This window comes from Mobula hypostoma, chromosome 5 (assembly GCF_963921235.1).
Source record: "Mobula hypostoma chromosome 5, sMobHyp1.1, whole genome shotgun sequence".
NCBI lineage: Eukaryota > Metazoa > Chordata > Chondrichthyes > Myliobatiformes > Myliobatidae > Mobula > Mobula hypostoma.
In genome coordinates, this window is record NC_086101.1 from 138,331,439 (window position 1) to 138,355,572 (window position 24,134).

The window sequence follows — 24,134 nt, forward strand, 5'->3', positions numbered from 1 at the left end:
CTCTTCCTAGAGATGCTGCCTGGCCTGCTGCATTCACCAGCAACTTTGATGTGTGTTGCTTGAATTTCCAGCATCTGCAGAATTCCTGTTGTTTGCGACTATATAGGAGGGAAGGGTTAGATTGATCTTGGAGTATGTTGAAAGGTTGGCATGACATCGTGGGCCAAAGGGCCTGTACTCTGCTGTTACGTTCTGTGTAGTGTCAATCATCCATTTCCCTCCACGGATGCTCCCCTCCCCGCTTAGTTCCTCCAGCATTTTGTTTGTTGCTCCAATGTCTGCGGTCTCTTGCATCTTGAGAACGAAGGGCTTTCATTTCTTTAGTGCCTTCCCAGTGCCCTTCACACCCAGTGAACTGCTGTTGCTGTTCCGCCGGATTGTGCATAGCAATCTCCCAGATGATAACGACCAGGTAGGTTCAGATATTACATTTAATGAGGAATCAATATTGTTGGGATTTATTTGTAATAGTGACCCTGTTGGCAATCACCTGGTGTACTGCTTCCTTGTTACTGCACCTGGATTTTGAAATGCAGGAGGGTCCTGAACTCAGTTTTCAGACTCTGAGGCATAGGGTGACACACGCCTCTACAGCTCTGTGGGCTGACTCACTATTGACAAAGACTGGCATGCTAGTGGTGTGAATAGAGTGCGGTTGTTTAGAGTTGGACTGATGTAAAAATGTACAGTTTACATAAGATGTATTCAAGATGCATTGACTGCCAAGGAATTCTGACTTGCAGTAGCAGGTATGAAATAAGAGTGCTTCCGATGTGAGTTATGATCTGATTCACATTGGATTGTGTGGTATGTTGATTTGATGGAAAGGCATTACAATAGTGTTGCTACAGAGCTGGAGTTGTTCATTTTAAGATGTGTATTGGCTTGTTGCTGTTGTGTGGAGGTGCTGTGGGAATCTCAACAGAACCTAGCAGTTCTGATGCATAACTAGTCACTGTTGTAACCTAACACAATGTGCGGGCTGAATTACAAAAACCTGGTGTGGGGTGTAGTTTGCTACAAATACCAATTTCTTCAACTCTGTTGTCAGGTTTCTTGCCAGTTGGTGGTGTAGTGTCATCAGCACCTGACTTTGAGGTGGTTGGTCCTGAGTTCGAATCTGGCCAGCTCCTTGCACGCTTTCCATCGTGTTGGGTTGAGCGTCGAGCTAGCAACTTGGCTTTGTAAAATACAGTCAAATGCTACAGAAACGGCAGAAAGACGTGAAAAGAAACAACAACAATTGTCGTCCTTGCAGTGAACATCTTATCCTCCTTCCAATGTTCCCATACTTGTGAATTAATCATCCATTAAACTCACCATGCGTTATGTATAGTAACTGTAAAGCTATGTGTGCTTTTATTATAATATTTAATGTAGGGGAGATCAGGGCAAGGATTTGCTAAGGAGGTGTGTTGAGGAAAAAGCCATGGGCAGCACTGCATCTGTGTCTGTCTGCCTCTGTATCCATGTGTGTGCTAAACTGCTGGAGAAGGATTGGAAATCCAGTAATCTTGCACAGGGACCTGACTCTGTCATGACCGTGTGGTAACTGCCGTGCCACATCTATCCACAAAAACAAACTGATACAAGCATCCCCCACTCCTTAGAAATGGAGTGGAAAGAAGTCATCCTCAATCGCAAGGGACTGTGTGAGAAGAGGCGAATTTGTTAGTGACTACTCTTGTCTGAAGACTATTAAATAAAAGCATGTTGATTCCTTCAAAAAACTCGATGTGATTTTGTAAGTGTGCAGGTTTTTAGAAAAAAATTCTGTTTATTTCTCTTTCACATTCTCTCCTTTTAAATCATATTTCTTTTCCTCTTTATTTCTTTTTGTATCTCATTTATCTTTAATTCATTTTATTTCCTCCTTACTTTATTGACCCTGATATATCATTGGCTGTGGAGGTGGACTGTTGTTCCTACTGTTCACTGGCATCCAGATTTTGTTACCATCGCTGAATTTTTAGCCGCTCACAATCCCAGCAACTCTGTGGAAATTTTTTTAGTTGAACGACACAAAAACAAGTCAAGGAAGTCTCACCAGGAATTTGACAGAACAGTAAACTCTGGCCAATGTGTTTGAACTGATCTCCTGGCTGCTTTTGACAAAGAAAATGTTGCCCTTTACCACACCACACTTCATGTGAGCTGCAGGAGTGCGAAGGAGAGAGAGTGAGGTTGTTTAAATCATTGCGTATCCCCTGGTTGCGGCTGTAATGGCAGGGACAACCCTACAGATACCCTATTGTCTCTAGTGTGAAGTAAAATGGGAATTACTAGAGCAGTATTCCAGATCATGGAGTTAGATCCCAGGATCTGTGGCCTTTCTCAAACTGCCTGTTATCTGCCATCTGGATACAATTTTTCCCCCCATAAAACCTTGAGTTCCAACTGTACGCCTGTATGACAAGTAGTATACACAGGGGAACACACTCAAAATGCTGGAGGAACTCAGCAAGTCGGGCAGCATCTATGGAAGGGAATAAACAGTTAATGTTTCAGGCTGAGACCCTTCATCAGGACTGGAAAGGAAGGGGGCAGAAGCCATAATAAGAAGGTGGGGGATGGGAAGGAGTACAAGTTGTCAGACAATAGGTGAAATGAGGTGAGTGGGAAGGTGGGTGTGTTGGGGGGGGGAGGATGAAGTAAGAAACTGGGAGGGGATAGATGGAAGAGGTAAAGAACTGAAGAAGATGGAATTAATAGGAGAGGACAGTGGACAATGGAAGAAAAGGAAGGAGGAGGGGAATGAGAGGGAGGTGATGGGTAGATGAGGAGAAGAGATGGGATGAGAGGGTAAACAGAATGGGGAATGAAAAAAGAAAGGGGAGGGAGAGAAATTATCAGGAGTTAGAGAAATCAAAGTTCATGCCATCAGGTTGGAAGCTTGTCGGACAACATAGGAGGTGTTGCTTCTCCAACCTGAGTTTGGTCCCAGTTTGGTGAGTCTGAACGGGACATTGCTCGTATCCATTAGCTTGTGAATGACTGGAAGATGTAGATGTAATCAGTCAGAATGTTACGGTAAATTAATGCTTTTTTTAAAAAGACTGCAGATACTAGAAACCTAAAATAAAGAGTTTCGTCTGAGTTTGGTGTGTTTTGCAAAGTTCAATGAGCTGTATCTTCTGACATGCATTCTGTTTAAAGTACCCTTTAGTCCATCTGGGACACCAGTAGACAGACAGACAAACCTACAGTACCTGCAATGGTAAGAATCAAATGCCAGCCAGTCGTACACTCTGAGGAAAAGACAGTTACAAATGGTTCACTCTGATATTGTAATTCTTACTACTTTGTAAAAATATTCATGATCCTTTTGAATTCTAATTAGAAAAGTCTCACACATCGACACTTAATATATTGAACATTATGTAAGTTTAGCATTATATTTAATCAAATTGCTTATTCCCATCTGTAGATGCTGTCTGACCTGTTGAGCTCCTCCAGCACATTGTGTATATTGCTCTAGATCTCCAGCATTTACAATATCTCTTGTGTCCGAGCATCATAAAGTACTTGTTTTCTCTTTGTACATTTGCCTCTCTGGTCTTCTCTGGCTGTTTTAGCCCTTGTGGATTGTCATTACTTTTCCATCTTGTTTCACCTGAATGTCCTCTGATCTTTCCTTGTGCCTTCACATATCTCCTCTTTGCTTTGACGGCTCTTTGTGGTACAAGAACAAGTGCCTGGAGATGCTTTGCCAAAGCTCAAAGTTCAAAGTAAATTTATTATCGAAGTATGTTTATGTCGCCCTGTACTACCATGAGATTCATTTGCTTGCAGGCATTCACAGTAGAATAAAGGAATGCAATACAATCAATCAAAAACTACACGTGAAGACTGATGAACAACACAAAATGTACAAAATAAGACAAACTGTGCAAATGCAAAAAAAATTAAATAAGTAAATAAATAATACTGAGACCATGAGAAGTAGAGTCCTTGAAAATGAGTTCATAGGTTGTGTTCAGTGATCAGTTCAGTGTTGAGGTGAGTGAATCAATGCCAGTTCTCGAGCCTCATGGCTGAAGGGTAACAACAGTTCCTGAACCTGGTGGTGTGGGACCTAGGGTTCTTGTACCTCCTTCCTGATGGCAGGAGCAAGAAGATAGCATGACTTGGATGATAGATGCTGCTTTCTTGTGGCAGTACTCATTATAGATGTGCTCAATGGTGTTGAGGACTTTTCCTGTGATGGGCTGGGCTGTATTCACCACTTTTTATAGGCTTTTGCATTTGTGGGCATTGGTGTTTCCATGCCAGGCTGTGATGTAACTAGTCAGGATACTCTCCATTGTGCATCGATAGAAGTTTGTCAAGGTTTTTGATGACGTGCCAAATCTGCACAAACTTCTAAGAAAGTAGAGGCGTTGCCTTCTTTGAAATGACACCTGCATGTTGGTCCCAGGAAGGAACCTCTGATATGATAACACCAAGGAATTTAAAGTTACTGACCCTCCCCCTTCTCATGCCCTCATGAGGACTGGCTCATAGACCCCTGTTTTCTTCCTCAGTTTGCCTTTGCGAAGGAGGGAACAGACTGAAATTTTCAAGTCGATGATCTTTCCTCAAAGCTGGGAAACGCCTGGTAGACATTGCGATGTTTCACTGGTGGAGGATTCTCCTACAAAAGGACATTGTTATAAGGGGGCAGTCATTTAAGATGGAGGTGACCAGGTATCTCTTCTCACAGAGAGAGATGAATGTCTGCAGTTCTCTACTTCAGACAATTATAGCAACTAGATTAAATACATAACAACATACATCAAAGTTGCTGGTGAACGCAGCAGGCCAAGCAGCATCTATAGGAAGAGGCGCAGTCGACGTTTCAGGCCGAGACCCTTCGTCAGGACTAACTGAAGGAAGAGTGAGTAAGGGATTTGAAAGCTGGAGGGGGAGGGGGAGATCCAAAATGATAGGAGAAGACAAGAGGGGGAGGGATGGAGCCGAGAGCTGGACAGGTGATAGGCAGAAGGGGATACGAGAGGATCATGGGACAGGAGGTCCGGGAAGAAAGACAAGGGGGGGGGTGACCCAGAGGATGGGCAAGAGGTATATTCAGAGGGACAGAGGGAGAAAAAGGAGAGTGAGAGAAAGAATGTGTGCATAAAAATGAGTAACAGATGGGGTACGAGGGGGAGGTGGGGCCTTTAAATACATAACACTCCTCTCTGCTTACCATAAACTCCAACTGAATTGTCCCCATTCAGGCCTTCAGGCCTAAAGATTTAATCACTGTGGAAAATTTCTAACTCGTGGGATAACGTCTTTCCTGACCGGTGGGGGTATCACACTGCTTGGCAGGAGAGAGATGTGGCTGTGAAACACTCTCAGGTTATGGGGCCTCCTCTGGGGTGGTGGTAAGAGTTTACTCTGGGACTGCAGGAAGTGGTTCTGACAGCCCTGGACACCTTTCTTCTCTAACAATTGACTCTGTTCTCCTCAACTGCTTGATGTGTCATCCCCATATGACAGCAGATACAATCTCCACTGTGTAGGTGAGTGGTCCAGTTCTGTCCTTAATCTTTCCGAGCGCCCACTTTTGATCACCTCTGTAGTTCCTCGCCATCACTGCTTGTCCAACCTTCGAACCTCCTGTTTTGAGGAGTCCCCAGTTTGCCTCTGTTATTTTCCTGGATACTCCTTCTGAGATTGGGTTTGAGGAGATCCAAGCATGAGCACAAGGGACGACTGGGGAATGGCCCCTTCCTGAAGAGGCATGTGCTGCACTGTTTTTTTTCACTTGACCATTTCTTGCTGTCCCTTTTTGTAACTCAAGCATCACTGTGCACTTCAACAGTTCCGTTGTTGTCTCGGGTTCGTTTAAAACTTCTTTGTCACCACTGTTAAGTTTTGTAACTGCGAAACATAAAACTAACGGAAAGGAAAGCAAGGGAGTGCAGAATACATGTACGATAGTTTCACTTTTACTTTAGCAAGACACTGAAATATGACATGGTGGCATGATGACGTATACCATTCACGTACTTTTACATACAACCCCTAATGAATTTTGTAAACAACAAAGAATGTTTAATGAAACTATATGTTTACAATACCTTCTCAAATATTACAGAAATATTCAATGGACAACATAGATCACTGAAGATATTGAAAGAGGAGGGAAAGATCAGGGAATTAATATCCATAGGCAGTTGGCACAGTCAAGTCAAATCACTTTTTATTGTCATTTCAACCATAACTGCTGGTACAGGACATAGTGAAAATGAGACAACGTTTTCCAGGACTATGGTGCTACATGAAACAGTACAAAAACTACACTGAACTACATAAAGAAAAAACACAAAAACTACACTAGACTACAGACCTACCCAGGACTGCATAAAGTGCACAAAACAGTGCAGGCATTACAATAAATAATAAACAAAACAATATGCACAGTAGAGGGCAGTAGGTTGGTGTCAGTCCAGGCTCTGGGTATTGAGGAGTCTGATGGCTTGGGGAAAGAAACTGTTACATAGTCTGGTCGTGAGAGCCCGAATGTTTCGGTGCCTTTTGCCAGATGGCAGGAGGGAGAAGAGTTTGTATGAGGGGTGCGTGGGGTCCTTCATAATGCTGTTTGCTATGCGGATGTAGCGTGTGGTGTAAATATCTGTAATGGCGGGAAGAGAGACCCCAATGATCTTCTCAGCTGACCTCATTGTCCGCTGCAGGATCTTGTGATCCAAGACAGTACAATTTCCGAACCAGGCAGTGATGCAGCTGCTCAGGATGCTCTCAATACAACCTCTGTAGAATGTGGTGAGGATGGGGGGGGCAGTGGGAGATGGACTTTTCTCAGCCTTCGCAGAAAGCAGAGATGCTGCTGGGCTTTCTTTGCTATGGAGCTGGTGCTGAGGGACCCGGTGAGATTCTCCGCCAGGTGAACACCAAGAAATTTCGTGCTCTTAATGACCTCTACGGCGGAGTCGTCGATGTTCAGTGGAGAGTGATCGCTCCTGAAGTCAACAACCATATCTTTTGTTTTGTTTATATTCTGAGACAGGTTGTTGGCTCTGCACCAGTCTGTTAGCTGCTGCACCTCCTCTCTGTATGCTGACTCATCGTTCTTACTGATGAGACCCACCACGGTCGTGTCATTGGCGAACTTGATGATGTGGTTTGAGCTGTGTGTTGCAAAAGGCACAGAAGGGAAACTGAGGCCTTGGACAGGCCAGCCATGATTCTATTGAATGGTGAGGAACTAGGTAGCCAACTCTTGCTCTTATTTTCTTGAAGCAATAACAGAAATGCTACTTGCCCAGTTTTGTCATTTTAATCTCACCTGCCTTCCTTTCCTTCTTGCATCAAACCCTCCTCACACAAAGCAGAATCTGTTTAACATTCCACGTTGAAGGTCCTACGACAGAATTAAAGGAGCAAGTAGGTGTGGGCAGTAGAGAAGGTGGGGGAGGACAATTGTGGAAACAAAGGGAATGTCTGTAATAGTGTGAAATGATGTGACCATTGAATGAGTGGGCACTCCTTTGTCAGTGTAATGTTTATTCCTCCCATTCCCCACCCCTACTCCCCACCCTCACTAAGACCTACTAGCTTCCTCTTTCCACAATTGACTGTGTGCTCCTTCCACAGATACTACCCGATTGGCTGAGTTTTTCCACCATTTCTGTTTCTCTTTCAGATTCCAACACCTGCAGTTTGATTTGTTTTCCTGTGTTTTGTTTTGAGTGTGAGAAAGGTTTGCAGCAAGAAGAGAAAAGCAGAAGGAAAGGAAGGTAATATGGAAGGCAGTTGAGATAAAATGACAAAACCAGGGTGGGTATAGGACGGTGGAAAGAAACAAGAGATGTACAAACCAGCGACAGAACTACATCACTGGTTCCACATCCTTACCACCATTTGCACAAGAATGGGTTTTGCTTGTATTCCAGCACTTATTAATAGTAATCTTGGATTTGTGTTCCTGGCGAAGTTGTCTGTATGTGAAGCATGAGGAAAGAAGAATATGGATAAGAGTGAAATATGAGCTGATGGATTTCTCCACCTACTACCTCAGATTTTACTGAAGTATTTCAGGTTACATATATTTTCAGGCAAGAGTATTTCTACAGCATCTGTTATGACTTGAGCGCTGCCCCCAGTACGGCCTTGGACTGTGTTGGTTGTTAACATAAATGATACATTTCACTGTATGTTTCAATGTACACGTGATAAATAAATCTGAATCTGGATTACCATGCAAAGCGTTAAGATCTCTTGGGTCTTTTTCTAAGACAAGTCACTGGAGGCTGAGTGATTGCATTTGTCTAAATGCTCATCTCTACAGGTAGTGATGAAATTCATCCCGTGAGTGGTTTTCTTCAGCATGGAAAGTGTTAAATGAACTACATTGGAATCTAAAGCTAGATAGAATGTCTGCAACCTAGGCAGCAAGCAGCACTAATTGAAGCCAATTGACTGCTATATCCATGTGTGGGGTGAAGCCACCATCATTACTGACTGGTGGTTGTCTCCCCAGTTCATCACAAAAACCAACCACCCCTCCACTAACTCAGTCTACTCTTCTCGCTGCCTCAGGAAAGCAATCAATACAATCAAGGACCCGTCATTTGGTCATTCTCTCTTTCTCTCCTCTCCTGTCAGGCAGAAGGCATGCATGGCCAGGGTAAAGGACAGCTTCTGTCCCACTGTTATCAGACAGTTGAAGGCCCTCTCATGTGCTAAAATGAACTCTTGATCTCCAAATTTACAGTAAGCCAGCCGGTGGTGTGGTGGTATCAGCACCAGACTTCAAGGTGAATGCTCCTGGGTTCGAATCCAGCCGGCTCCTTGCAGGCTTTCCATCCGTGCGGGGTTGAGCGTTGAGGTAGCAAGTCAGCCTGGTAAAAAGACACAGCAAGGTTGCCGCCCGATGTGTCACAAGGCACAGAAAGAAACAACAACTAATTGACAGTACCTTGTGATGAGCATTGTACTTCATTTTCTCTGTAACTGTAACACTATATTCTGCATTGTTTTCTTTTCACCCCCTCAACATACTTGGGAATGACACGCTCTACCTGAATGGCATGCAAATGAAAGTTTCTCCGTCGTGTCTCAGTGACATTAATTATAAACAAAACCAAGAGTTCTATTCAAATGGGAGGTAGATTTTTAACGGGGCTGCATACGTCAGAAGTTGAATGTTCTGTTTGAGATTTAATCTGCACATATTGCACTGTGAACACAAGAAATTCTGGAAATGCAGGAAATCCAGCGTAACATATACAAAATGTTGGAGGAACTCAGCAGATCAGGCAGCATCTACGGAGAGGAATAAGCAGTTGAGGTTTTGGGTTGAGGCCCTTCATCAGGCATGATGAAGACGTTAGATCTTGTCACAAAATGTCTGCGCTGTATCCTGATGCGAAATTTCGATCCAAAATGTGGACAGTTCCTTCCCGCTTCATTGATGCTCCTTGACTGCTGAATTGCTCCAGCAGATTGGGAGTTGCTGCAGATTCCAACATCTGCAATCTCTTGTGTCTCCATCAAAACCTTACACACGTCACTATTATATCAATGTAGATAATGATCAAACTGTTGTTTCTTCCAGACTTGGACTTCTTGTGGTTGTCCTCTTGAATCCAGGTCTATGTAGTTCACTGCATCACAACATCCAATTAGCCACTTGTTTTCACAGGCTGTCAGGATATTTTCAATACAGCATTAATATTTTGAATAATTTGAATTCATCACCTTCACTCCCAATAGACTCACTTTAATTGTTTCTTTTCCATTGATAAATTACAGTATTGATCTGTAACCTCCAGGATGTATGACTTTTATCTTTTATTCACCCTTCCATATAAAAGGATTTAATCTCACAGGATTGGCTTTGCTCCACGAAGTACTTTATAACAAGGCCTTCTTTGTTTGTGATTCCTTCATCGATACATTTAAACTTGACTGTTCCAAGATCATGCCAGCCATTAAGTTTACCAGCCCTTGTAAATTTGATAACACCAAAAACTCTGCTGTCCAGGTCCCAAGTCCTCTTTCTCCCATCGCCTCATTGGCTTTTTGGCCTACACTGGATTTCAGTTTGGGAATGCCTTGATATTATAACAAAATATAATATTTCGGCTGTAACAAAACCCAATTTCCCTCGGGATCAATAAAGTATATCTATCTATCTATAATGTTTAATTTTCCTAACTCAGAATCCTCCATGTTACTCAGGCCACAGGGTACACTAATAAAAGCATACTGGTCATCTTTGATTTTATTGTCCCAAGCTCTGGAATTTCATCACTAAACTTCCCCATCTTTCTTTCTTAAAGGTTCTCCTTAAAACTTGTTCCTTTGACCCAAATTTTGGTTATCTGTCCTGACATGTACTCTGTAGCTATTTTATTAGGTACACCTGTACATTAATGCAAATATCTAATCAGCCAATCACGTGGCAGCAACTCAGTACATAAAAGGCGTGCAGGTATGGTCAAGTGGTTCAGTTGTTGTTCAGACCTAGCATCAGAAAGGGGAAGAAATGTGATCTAAGTGACTGTGCTTGCAGAGAGTGGCGTGAAAAACAAAAGAAAAGTCCAGTGAGCGGCAGTTCTGTGGGTGAAAACATCTTATCAATGAGAGAGGGGGAGGAGGAAGATGACCCAACTGGTTCAAGCTGACAGCAACTCAAATAACCACACATTACAACAGTGGTGTGCAGAAGATCACAGCACACAACATGTCGAGCCTTGAGGAGGGCGGCCAGCAGAAACCACATACACTGAGTGGCCACTTTATTAGGTATAGAAGATACCTAATCAGGTGGCCATTGAGTTAGTGTAGAGTAATTTAAGGTTGATCACACAGCTGTGAATTGCCTTGGGATGCAAAGACACCGAATGGATGACAGATGCTGTTGTGCCATCGATAATACACAACATCTCAGTAGAAGGTGTGAGATCAAACGTAGAAACACATTAGACTGGAATATTGGTGAAAACGAGAGCATTTAATCTCTCCAAATATTTTGATTGGGATTTACAGAGTTATAGCACACCTGGATTCAAATGAATTTATAGAAATGCACTCATTTTGAGGTTTGATAACATTTAAAGCCTTGGTTTCTATTGCAGGCTATAAAACCTAGATCAGACCTTTGTTATTGCATCAGTGCCTTGTACTAAGCCAACAGCAACATTTTTTTTGCTGGGAGGGGAATAAATGATACGAGGTAATTGGCAAATAAATAGGAAGGAAATTGGGAGCTTTTTTTTACTCAGGGAAATCATGATCTGAAATAATAAAATTGGCTGAAGCAGATTCAATTGAAAGTCTTAAGGGAGTTGGGTAATATTTTGGATAAAAGAATACTGTGCTATGCTGCTAGAACAAAGGAGAGATGGACTGCTCTGATGCTGAATACGTTGTATGTGTTGCACAGACAGAAAATGCTTTCTCTACAATACTTCTATTTGAAAATGGAACTTTAAATGGTTTGGTGAAATGGTCAGCTGAGCCCCTCCCATGATACAACCAAGTAACAAAGCCCCCACTGTTGAAATCCTAATGCATGCAGCCTCAGCTCTGCACTGAAACTGTGCTTGGAAATAAGGGACTGTGAGAGTGTCATTGGTACTGATACTGGTTTGTAGTTGTCACACTTTCCATGATACAGTGGAAAAACTTAGTTTTGTAAGCCATCCATACAGATCCTCTCAAAATGTAAGTATTTTGAGGGAGTACAAGCAGAAATCAACAAAAGAGTGCAGAATGGTGCTACATATAAAAAGAAAATGCACTGCAGGTGGACAATAAAGGTGCAAGAGCCATAACGAGGTAGATTCTGAGGTAGGAAGTTCGCCCTTACAAGGTACTTGTTCCAGTTTCATATCATTGGGATAGAAGCTCCCCTTGACCCTGGTGTCACAAGTTTTCAAATTGATCGACATTATTTTATGAAGGTGACGAGTTAATTTTCCCATTGATAGAATCTGGCCTGGTGGAACTTTAGAAAGTTGCCCCTATTCCTAATATTCCATGAGACTTCATTTTGGAAGGGGTGAGCTTTTTCTCCAGCATTTCCACTGATTATTTGATTTCAGGGAAGGTTCTGAGCGATGTCACATGGAAACTATTGCTATAGGGCAGGGGTGGCAAACCTACAGTATGCGTGCCCAGGATGGCCGACGAAAAAAATGTATTGGGATATGGTGTGCGGTGCATTTCATCAAATCTTTAAATCCTACCCATAATAAAAAGATGTGTAATGATTATCTTTACTGCCAAATGGAGCAGCAAGTTTCATTACAGCCTAAGAGCAATGAGATGTTCTCAGCGGCTTGATGCCAGCAAGAGTACACATGACATTGGGTGATACCTCTGAAATCCTCAGGGCTGGTGTACATATCAGTATTTGGACAGTGGATGTTTGGACCAGCTGATGTTGGCTTTGCTCTGCTTATATTTTTTCTTCTGTCGTTGTGAGTGAACACTGGATATTCAGTGATAATAAAGGTAAAAGCTGTATTTGGTCGCCATGAATATTTATTTTTCAATCATTTTTTAAAAGATTAATATTAATAATTTTGAACAGATTTCTAAAATGCTTGATTTCAATCAGTCTCGTATACTTTTATTAATTGTAAAACAATGAATGCATGTAAATAAGTAACAGGGCTCATCTTTTTCCCTCAGATTGTCCATAATTATTATTACTAATTCATTAATCAATAATAATCTCTGCTCAAAATTACCATTATGCACAAAATAACTTTTTCAGAATATTATTGCTAATTTGGACACACACACTCTCAAAAAGGATCGCCACCCCTGGAAAGCATGTCTAGAGTTTAATTATAGAGAATGATTTTTCATGACATGTAAGACGTACAATATATAATGACTGAGTAGGCAGTGTTTCTGTTGCCTGCGCTTGTTGGTTCAAACTCCACTTCAGGGATTTAAACGCATAGACCTTTTAGAGTCATAGAGTGTGGAAATGGGGTTCTTGGCCTACTGAATCTATGTTTACTCTAAACCCATTTTTTTAAAGTTCTTCCCACATTCCCATTACCCCCAGATTCCCACCTACACCTTAGGGGTCATTTGCAGAATAAAGAGTCGAGGTTTTGGGGTGAGACCCTTCATCAGGACTGGAAAGGAAGGGGGGAGAGGTATACAAGTTGGAGAGTGATAGGTGAAGCCAGGTGAGAGGGAAGGTAGGTGGATGGGGGAGGAGGGGATGAAGTGAGAAGATGCTCTTTACCCTTTCCACCTTAACAAGCTCCTGAACAGTCAGGTGTGGCTTACCCATTGAAAGAAATTTCTCACAGTACACCACATGCTCTGCACTGCTCCTGGATAACAGCACCTTGGTAAGTCAGAAAAACAGCTACCTTTTTTCCTTCAGGAATCTTCTCTTTTTTTATTAAGAGCAGAAGAAAATATTCTACTCTTGGACAAAATGTATCTCTAATCAATCTTTGCAATGCTGCTTGTGGGAATTTTCTGTGTACAAATTTCCTGCATTACACTAGTGACTACATTCATACCAATTTCTCCAGAGCAGTAGGGAATGGGTTGGGCATGAATCAGATTAGTACACTTTGGGAGTTTTCTTTCAATGATTATCGTTAGTTTGGCCAGTGTTGAGTATTTTCTGTTACACAGATAAAAATTCTAAGCAAACTGCAACAAGGACCTTAAATAATACCTGATCAGAATTGTGCTTTGCTTCCTGTTTAGAGTTTTTCTCTTTATTTTTCTCTCTCTCTCTTTCCATTGCTCCCTTTTTAAACACAAGGGAACCAATTATATGGCAAGGCATAATGACTGTTCTAGTTTTTTAACTGTCTCCATTATGCCCGCTCTTTGCTTCTTGTAATAGATTAACCATTACCCAAACAATGTCAAATAAGCAATGTTCGAGACCTACTTGTCTTCCCAGAAAGGGGCGTGCAGTTGAATTTTAACCTGTGCATTTTAACCTAGTGTGCAGCTGCGATCTACCTAACGTAGGAATCAGCTTTAATCAATGAGTACACACCAGTGTTAATTTGGGAGGCTCTTTTGGTGAATATGAAAGGTAACTGAGGGTGGAGTTGGCAGGGGTGTGGGTGGTTCCACTGGTCAGTGACTGGGGTTAGGGAGGGAGTAGTGTGGGTCTAACTGCATTAATTATTCTTCTCAATCTTTTTGAATAAGTGCAGTAAGTATTCAGGCGTTAGGATTAACCTTTGTACTCTGACCTGTTAACAGACTGACCTGAAAGCAGAATTTGCAAACATATTGAATGGTTTCTTTAATGTTTTTCAGCCTGTTTAGTATGGATCAAGGCTGGGGTATGCATGAGTAATGTCAGGAGTAATCTGCAAAATTGATTTGAAAGTAATATTGGCCATATTTGCCCCACCCAATGTATGACGATTTAAATTAATTGGGAAATGATACAAAGGTGAATTCCTTGTAAATGTGATACTGTAGGCTGTTCATTTTATGGAGGTTTAGCAATGTCTAAAATAGTGGCAGGAATTTCTTTTCTATTTAAAAAAAAACTCCAGTCCAAGGAATTTTCATTTTTGTTGTTAATCATTTCTTTAGTTTCTAAAATTGTGACTAAAGAGCAGGTCAGAGCTGGGCATCCTGAGCGTGTCCCTGTCTTCCTGAATCTGCACAATTTCACTGTTACAAGGGACAAGCCAGGAATATGATGGATAAGCTTCACTTGCCTATATGTCTGTAAAATAATGTCCATACAGGATAAAGTGACCTACTTAATTTGGACTCCAAACATTCATTTCCTCCATCAGTAGTGCTCAGTGGCAGTAGCATTTACAAAATATACTGCCGTTACTCACCACGGTGACACGACAGCATATTTCAATCTCGCCAATTCTTAATGACCACAAACTCTTAATGACTTGGACATTAAGAGTATCATGGCTTGCAGCGGGATCTGGATCAGCTGGAAAAATGGGCTGAAAAATGGCAGATGGAACTTAATGCAGACAAGTGCGAGATGTTGCACTTCGGTAGGACCAACCAAGGTAGGTCTTACACGGTGAACAGTAGGGCACTAAGAACAAAGGGATCTGCGAATACAGGTCCATAATGCACAGAAGGAATATGGAGCACTATGGTCCTGGTGCAGGTTGATGGGAGTAGGCAGTTTAAGTGGTTTGGCACAGACTAGATGGGCTGAAGGGCTTGTTTCTGTGCTGTACTCACCTATGGTTTATGAACACAAGAAAGGTTGCTTGCTCATCCATAGATTAACAAAAGAACCAGAGATGAAGAAATGAATCTTTTCTCACTCAGCAAGTTGTTATAATCCAGTACCCCATCTCTATTAGGATGATACACTGGCGACTTTTAAAGTACGATTAAATAAATTCTTGAAATGGAGACACTTCAGATGAATATAGGTCTACGGCAGTCAAATAGGATTAATTGCAGTGTTCTACGAAGAGGTAAGCACTAACATGACAGGCCAAGTTGGCAGCCTCTTGTGCAATATTGCGCTGTGATTATTATACCCTACCCCGTTGAAGCTGAAACTGATCAACCATTCCCCAGGACCTGAGAGGAAGTGAAGATCAATCAGAAAATATACTTCCTCATTTATTAATCTAATGCTAATAAATAATCTCATATCATTAAAATGCATGTGCCCTTTAATTTAGTACATTATAACTTGTTTATATGTGGTAGGTTGCTGAATCAAAACTATTTGACTATTCTTGCATTTTCATTCACTGATAGGAAAAGATGCTGATTGGTGACTTAAATTGGCCACTGTAAAATTGCCTCTAGAGTCTAGGTGAATGGTTGAATCTGTAGAAGGATGTAGCGGAACTTGAAAGGGATTATTATACTGTAGCTTGAAAGTTCAAAGTACATTTATTATCAAAGTATATAACCAGTGTACTTAGTGATATAATGATATAGGTCACCATGGAACCCGTTCAAAGAAAAACATCAGCCCCTCCCACCATGCTCAAAACAAAACAAATCACGTATGGCAACAAAAAAATGAGCGAAACGCAAAATCAAGAGGTGTATTTCAGTTCAGCTCAGTGTTCATTATCTGCAGGCCGCCCCAAATCAAAGATTGCCGAAAATAGGTAAATGGGTGATTGATGAATGGTGCAGACTTGGCGGGCCAAAGGGTTTTATCCCATGCTGTATCCTTCTCTGACCCTATGTTTGCAGTGTGCTTTCCACAATTTTACAATGAAGCAGCTGCATTTTCACTGTAATAAGACAATAATTGTAGCAGACAGGTTGTGCTCAGCAAGCTTTCACAAACTTTAAGATTCAAAATTCAAAATCCAAGTTTCAAAGTTATCTAGAAGTATAAAGTGAAATGCGTCATTTCCATTAGCAACGAACACACTCGAAGTTGTGAATGGGGCAGTCCACAAGTATTGCCACACATTCCGACGCCAACATGGCATGCCCACGATGCTTGTTAGAACAACACAGAAACACAGGAAGCAACAAACAACAAAACAACAGCAGGAAAAGCAAACCCCGATCAGCCTCCAGCGGACACAGATTCAGGCCTCCAGACACTGGGCTTTGACCACCCCAGTGGACTCACTGAGATTTGAAGACTCGGCTCCAGTCAACGGATCTCTACATCCCGACTTCCAGTTCGTCCTTGGGCCTTGATCCTTGGCATTGTTCCTAGGACATGCCGATTACCAAAGGCTGAGCCTCACAATCTGGGATCAGCAGTGGCAGGAACCTAAACATCAGGCATTGAACTCCAGCTTCAACGATTCATGAACCCAGGGAGTTATTGGAACTTGTTCCTCCTTCCCACATGGAACTCTGACTCTGGACCACCCCCCACCCCCCCGACAATTCACTGACCTGTGGGGGGAGAGTAGCCTTCGCCCAATCTCTGTGGGTCTGACATCCAAAATCCAACTACAGATGTCTTAACGTTCATGTTACACATCTTTGAAAACGGAGCAGAGACCTCTGGCCTGACCTCTAATCCCCCACTTCCATGTTCATAAAGTCCTTATCTGATCCCTAACTCTCCTCTCTGTCCCCAAAACAAATCTTAGAACCTAAAAAAAACAATTAAAAAATAACAATTAAGTAGTAGCTAAATCTCAGCTGTGACACAATGGATGTCACAGCTCGGCACCATCATGAACTATCCTTTTACGTATTTAATGCGAAAAGACCATGTAAACCAGTTTCAGATGTTGATTAAGGGGCTGAATGCTGGCTTGGATATTGGAGAGTACCCATGCTGTTTGGAGTGGTGATCGTGGAGTCCTTTGAGTCTTGCCAAAATAGCAGACACGACTTTGTTAAATGTTTAGAAATGCGGTTAATGGAGGCTGGGCTGTACTCATACAACACACACAAAATGCTGGAGGAACTCAGCAGGCCAGGCAGCATCAATGGAAAAAACTACAGTTGATGTGTCAGGCTGAGACCCTTCGGCAAGACAGGTCTTGGCCCGAAACATTGACTGTACTCTTCTCCATAGATGCTGCCTGGCCTGCTGAGTTCCTCCAGCATTTTGTGTGTGTTGCTTTGATTTCCAGCATCTGCAGATTTTCTCTTGTTTCTGGTGTACTCATTATTGTTTAATTGCCCTGAAGTGGGTTTACACCTCTTTACATCATAGGTTGGTTCTTGAGCCTGCTCCTTTATTCAGTAAGATCCTGACTGATTTTCTACATCCACACCATTTTCCTGCACTGTCCCCTTACCCTTTGTTTCTTCTGATGTCCAGCTATATACCGATCTCCTTTTGGAGCCCAATCAACGTCTATGACCTAGCAACACCTTCAAGGTACAAAGCAGCTCACAGGAGCAATCTTCCAACTAACTTTGACCCTATACTGAACAAAGTGGTATGAGGCCAGCTTAATCAAAAGCAAAGGTTTTATGGTTTGGCGAGAGATTTGGAGAGGCCTTGGCTGCTGAAAGTGGGTCAAATGATGCTGTTCTGGATCTTGGATTCTGGGATCCCTGCCGGGTGGATGGCTAGTAATGGGGGCACTGAGCATTTTCGGGCCTGGGGACTCAGTAGACTTGATGAGCCAAAGGGGGTAGGAAGTCAGCACTTGTGATTAGGACTGAAGCGCACGAGGGGTGGAACAGAACGTTAGGGTTTGGATGAACCTGGCAAGTCCGTGAATGGCTGTGCAGACAACAGAGTTTAGTGCAAAGATGTTTGCCATTAAAATTTGCCAGCAAGTCCGTAAAGCTTCCAGGTAATTCCTGTACAGGATCTTGACCTGAAACATTAAATTGAACCTTTTACCTCCAAAAATGCTGCTTGATTGGCTGAGTTCTTCCAGTTCTTTGTTCCAGATTCTCGCATCTGCAGTCTCTTTTGTCTGCATTTTAAGTTAGCCTGTGCAAAGTGAAGGATGGGAGCCTTAAAGTGCCTCCATGGGTGACAAGTAATGGTCTCAACAGTTTATAGGATACATAATCCCACCAATTTGTCGGGCTAATGATTACGTCAACTCACATAATTTTTGAGTGCTGCTATTTTTCACGAGCTGCCATCTGTTACTTGCTGTCATCCCTGTCCTCCTCCTCCTTAAATCAAGGTCAAAGAAAGAGAGGCATCTGTCACATCTTTCAGGGAGTCAGAGAATCCTTCATCATCAGTGAAGTCCCTTTGAAGGTTCACATAGCTGCAGTGTCAGAAATAAGGCAGAGAAAAGGAAATTGGGAGAATAATCGGAAAGTTTGTTACTGCAGATGCTGGAAATTGGATCAACAATCTGTTGGAAAAAACTCAGCTGGTTGAGCAGCACCTGTGGGAAGAAAAGAAATTTTGACATCAGGAAAGAAGTTTTTACTGAATAGGGCAGGGAAGAGCACTGCCCAGTTCCGAATGCTGGCTCTCCCCCGCATAGGACTGGGTTCCATTCCTCAGACCTGTTCATAACCCAAACAGTTTGCAGATCGGAAATGCAGCCACCTGGCTATAAACACAAGCAAGTCTGCAGATGCTGGAAATCCAAAGCAACAGGCACAAAACGCTGGAGGAACTCAGCAGGTCAGGCAGCATCCATTGACATGAGCAAACAGTCGGTGTTTCAGGGCAAGACTCTTCTTCAGGACTGAGAAGGGATGGGGAAAATGCCCCAATAAAAAAAGTGGGGGCAGGGGAAGGGGGCCAGCTAGAAGCTGATAGGTGAAGCCGGGTGGATGGAAAATGTGAAGGGCTGGGGAAGAAGGGATCTGATAGGAGAGGTGAGTCGACCATAGGAGAAAGAGAAGGATGAGGGGACCCAAAGGGGAGTGACAGGCAGCTGAGATGAGGTAAAAGGCCAGCGTGCGGAATAGAAGAGGGAAGGTTATTATATTTAAGCTAAAGCATTGGCCAGTCAGGGCAATGTATTGTTAAACAAGCGTGTTTAACCATTCAGATTTTTATGCAAGTTGCAATAATATTTTTTGTTGCAGTATTAACTGTATCCATACTCAATAACGTCTGTGTTCTGAATGGAAATGAAGAACTAGTTTGTCTCATTGGAGACACACGAGAGATCGCAGTTGCTGAGAATCTGGATCAACACACACACAAAGTGCTGGAGGAACTCAGCAGGACGAGCAGCATCTATTGAGAAAAATAAACAGTTGGCATTTCAGGGTGAGACCCGACGTCAGAACTGGCGCAAGATGGCAGTGGAGGAAAGTTACCAGGAAGGACATGTGGCTGTGGAAACGAATCTGGGTGAGCACATGGTTGAATAGCTGGAAATCACAGAGAGAGCACAGTGACGGAGGGTCTCACTGAACTCTCGTCAAAGAGAGGAGCACACCTTCTTCGGGGTAGTCCCAATCAAGATGCTCGGCTTGAAACTTCTGCCTGTTCATTTCCCTCCATTGATGCTGCCTGATATGCTGAGTTCCTGCAGTATTTTGTGTGTGAGTGCAGAATGTGTGCTCTAGTCCCAGTCGTGCACTGGAGCTGTCAGCCCAGCTCCCAGATTGCAGAAGATGCCTGCCGCAGTTGGCAAGTCCATGCCAGCAGGCTCTCAGACAGCAGCTTGTGTGTATGGGCTGTCTGTAGGATGGGGTGGGGCAATATAGCAGTCCGGAGGCAGAACTGAAAAATGCCATTTCCAACAGGCAACTGGGTCCTCGGCACGGATGCTCTGCCACTCACATACTCCTCACACACTCCCTCTGCCACTCACATACCCCTCACACACTCCCTCTGCCACTCACATACCCCTCACACACTCCCTCTGCCACTCACATACCCCTCACACACTCCCTCTGCCACTCACATACCCCTCACACACTCCCTCTGACACTCACATACCCCTCACACACTCCCTCTGACACTCACATACCCCTCACACACTCCCTCTGAAACTCACGTACCCCTCACACACTCCCTCTGACACTCACGTACCCCTCACACACTCCCTCTGACGCTCACGTACCCCTCACACACTCCCTCTGAAACTCACGTACCCCTCACACACTCCCTCTGCCACTCACATACCCCTCACACACTCCCTCTGACACTCACATACCCCTCACACACTCCCTCTGACACTCACATACCCCTCACACACTCCCTCTGAAACTCACGTACCCCTCACACACTCCCTCTGACGCTCACGTACCCCTCACACACTCCCTCTGACGCTCATGTACCCCTCACACACTCCCTCTGAAACTCACGTACCCCTCACACACTCCCTCTGACGCTCACGTACCCCTCACACACTCCCTCTGACGCTCACGTACCCCTCACACACTCCCTCTGACGCTCACGTACCCCTCACACTCTCCCTCTGACGCTCACGTACCCCGCACACAGTCCCTCTGACGCTCACGTACCCCTCACACACTCCCTCTGACGCTCACGTACCCCTCACACTCTCCCTCTGACGCTCACGTACCCCGCACACAGTCCCTCTGACGCTCACGTACCCCTCACACACTCCCTCTGACGCTCACGTACCCCTCACACACTCCCTCTGACGCTCACCTACCCCTCACACACTCCCTCTGACGCTCACGTACCCCTCACACACTCCCTCTGACGCTCACGTACTCCTCACACTCTCCCTCTGACACTCACATATTCCGCACACAGTCCCTCTGACACTCACATACTCCTCACACTCTCCCTCTGACACTCACGTATTCCGCACACACTCCCTCTGACACTCACGTACCCCTCACACACTCCCTCTGACACTCACATACTCCTCACACAGTCCCTCTGACACTCACATACTCCTCACACACTCCCTCTGACACTCACATATTCCACACACGGTCCCTCTGACACTCACATACTCCTCACATGGTCCCTCTGACACTCACATACTCCTCACACACTCCCTCTGACACTCACATATTCCACACACAGTCCCTCTGACACTCACATACTCCTCACACGGTCCCTCTGACACTCACATACTCCTCACACACTCCCTCTGACACTCACATACTCCTCACACGGTCCCTCTGATAGCCAAGCGCTCCCGACGTTCTGCCCTTCCACCAGCAAGCTCTGTCTCTCCAGCAGTAGACACTGCCTCAGCAGCTTTGCCTGAGCTGCCCTTCTGATATGGATGCGCCCTGCCAAATGTCACGAGCTCCCCTTGGCAATGTTCTCTTCGCACTCTCTCTGACAGTTTGACTGCCTTTCAGGACAAAGCTGGACTGCAAATGTGGTTAAATATAATTATCACTCACAGCCACCTGCTGAATGAGGTTTTGGAAATCTTCCTACATCCTATGCTCCTGCCCTCACCCCTCAGCACCCTGGTGAGGAGGCACAGGTGGGGCCTGGGGTTTACAGGTGTCACACTTCAGGACGTTGCTTGTTATCACAAGCCTGAGTAACAGCGATTAAAAATGTAATCGTTTCATTAGGTAGTGATGAGTTTTATGTTAATGACGAGATATTATTGAAGCACAAACTCAGCACCTGGCAAAGACACAGTGAGTGCCCTGGTGGAAACCTTCCTGGATGAGGTTCAATGACAGGGAGAACTGTGTGTATGTGGGGAGGGAAAGGTTTTGATTTGTAATTCAGGTAATTTCTGCATAATGTTTTAAGTCGAGTAGAACTCAATCTGAGAACAGGCTAAATTCTTAAAGTTGGATGTTAAGTGGAAAAATAAGTTGAAAACCATCATGGATTGCAACATGTGCAAATAGATCATCATAATAAAAACAAACTGTAGATAGGAATGACATAATTTACAGCAGCAGTTTATCTCCCGAAGATAAATCAGATTTCATAAATGAACAATAATGTATTGATTTGCTATTTCGTTCCACGTTTGTTTCTCTCTTGTGATATAGAACGTTTTGAGTTGACTGCAGTTTCCTGCCTCTTGATAAATCTGAATCATTCTGTGAGTTGTATACTTCATTCTGTAAATTTGATTCAGTCTTACATTGAAAAGTTTGTTAACTACAAGTTAAGTACATGAACAATTTAATTCAAATAAGGCTATTGCAGATCGTTTATTAATCATTAAGGACTTTGAGTGTATTGAACTTTGGTTAGACTGGATTTGGGGGTACACTTGAACTACTCTGCATGTTATAAAAAGGACTTAAGAGGACTTAAGGTGTAATGGCTTCTCAGAATAAGGCTAGAACTGAGTATTCAATCAAAATTCAATACATCTGATTCCAGTCTCTTCAAAGGAAACGGTGAAGAGGTGACCCAACAGAAGTCTTTAAAACTTGTGGAGAATCCAAAAAGAAGCCATGAGACCTCCAGTGGGGAATTCCAAAAGAGACATCATGACCATAATTTATAATATGATCCTGGGTGGAATTATTCAGACAAAGAGCTGAGACCTATTGAAAGGAAAGTAAGATAAACACGCAGGGAGAAACAAGTAAACTGTTGCCAGGGGTTGGAAGAACAGGTGTGAACCAGGCTTGTCTCCATATTGTAAATGCAATGTTCTAGACATGTGGTTGTATGGGCTGCTTTCTTTCAGTGCTACATAATTGAAAATTATTTTCCTGTGCTGAATGCAGCAACATTTCCCCCAAAATGGTGTCACCCACATGGGTGGTGCAAAACTAATCCTTGCGAGTGCTCTCCTCTCTTGACCTTCATTTTGAAGCCATACCTTGCTGATGGGCTAATGACTAAAGGTTGGCCATTCATTTAGCTGTTAACTGTGTCCCTCCCCCCAACCCCCCATCTCTGGAATTCTTGTGTCTCCCTAGCTGGCTAAATCCAGCTGGAGAGACACATGTCCTGAATTTTATTGTTGGTTACTGACCTGAGAGTTCTACTGGACCAACCATCCAATCATTGACTTGTAGGCCCTTTTAAAATAAAATAAAATCTTGATTTCGCAGTAATAGAACTGTGCACTTGAAAATGGAGATGAAGAAAACCACTGGCTTAAAATTAGTTCAGGTTAATGTCACACATTTGAAACTACATAGCTGCAAAGGTTATCGGAAATAAATGTTTTTACAGAAACTTGAGATTACCTGTTGCGTATTTTAGGATTCTGAAGCTGATGACATTTGAGAGGAGACGTGTTTAAACCAGTCAACATCCAAAGCCTTCCCGGTCAACGATTGCATCGTGCAGCTGTATTCCTGGGATTCACTCAACTTGAAACTTCTGCAAGGTTTGATCTTTTTTCCTCTAAACTTTGCATCAGGGTTTTGAAAATGATTCTTCTCACTCTTGGCAGCTTTTTGTTTGTGGGAAGTAGGGTTCTGCCCCTCCAGCAATGCTTTGAGCTTATGAGAATTACTTTCCTCGTCACTGCTGCATGCAAATCTTGAGGAGGGAGGGGTTGATCGGGAGGAGGGTTGTGCAGTGGTGGTGTTTTAATTTTCTCTGAACTCTGTTCAAACTTCAAAATAAGTTTTATTATCAAAGTACATACTGTATATATCACCATATACAACCTTGAGATTCATTTTCTTGTTAGCATATTCAACAAGTCTATAGAATAGTAAGTATAACAGAATCAATGAAAGAGCGCCCAACTAGGGTGTTCAACAAGAGTGCAGAAGACAAGAATCTGCAAATGCAAATATAAATAAATAGCAATAAATATCGAAAAAGTTAAATGAAGCGTCCTTGAAAGGAAGTCCATTAGTTGTGAGAACAGTTCAATGATAAGGCAAGTGAAGTTGAGTGTAGTTATCCCCTTTTGTTCAGGGCC

The 24,134-nt window shown here is 43.2% G+C and overlaps 1 protein-coding gene across 3 annotated transcripts in view; it reads left to right on the forward strand.

Moving 5' to 3' along the window:
- LOC134347028 (coronin-2A-like) overlaps positions 1-24,134 on the forward strand; it is a 168,348-nt gene that overhangs the window by 49,984 nt on the left and 94,230 nt on the right. Inside the window, exons 1-2 of one of the 3 annotated variants that reach the window (XM_063049022.1) lie at positions 13,314-13,331; positions 23,462-23,588. The exons of 1 other annotated variant lie outside the window; for it this stretch is intronic. The gene's annotated coding sequence lies outside the window, so the exon portion shown is untranslated. Of the gene's footprint in view, positions 1-13,313; positions 13,332-23,461; positions 23,589-24,134 lie in introns of those variants that run through there. One more of the 3 variants, XM_063049021.1, reaches the window with a different exon arrangement.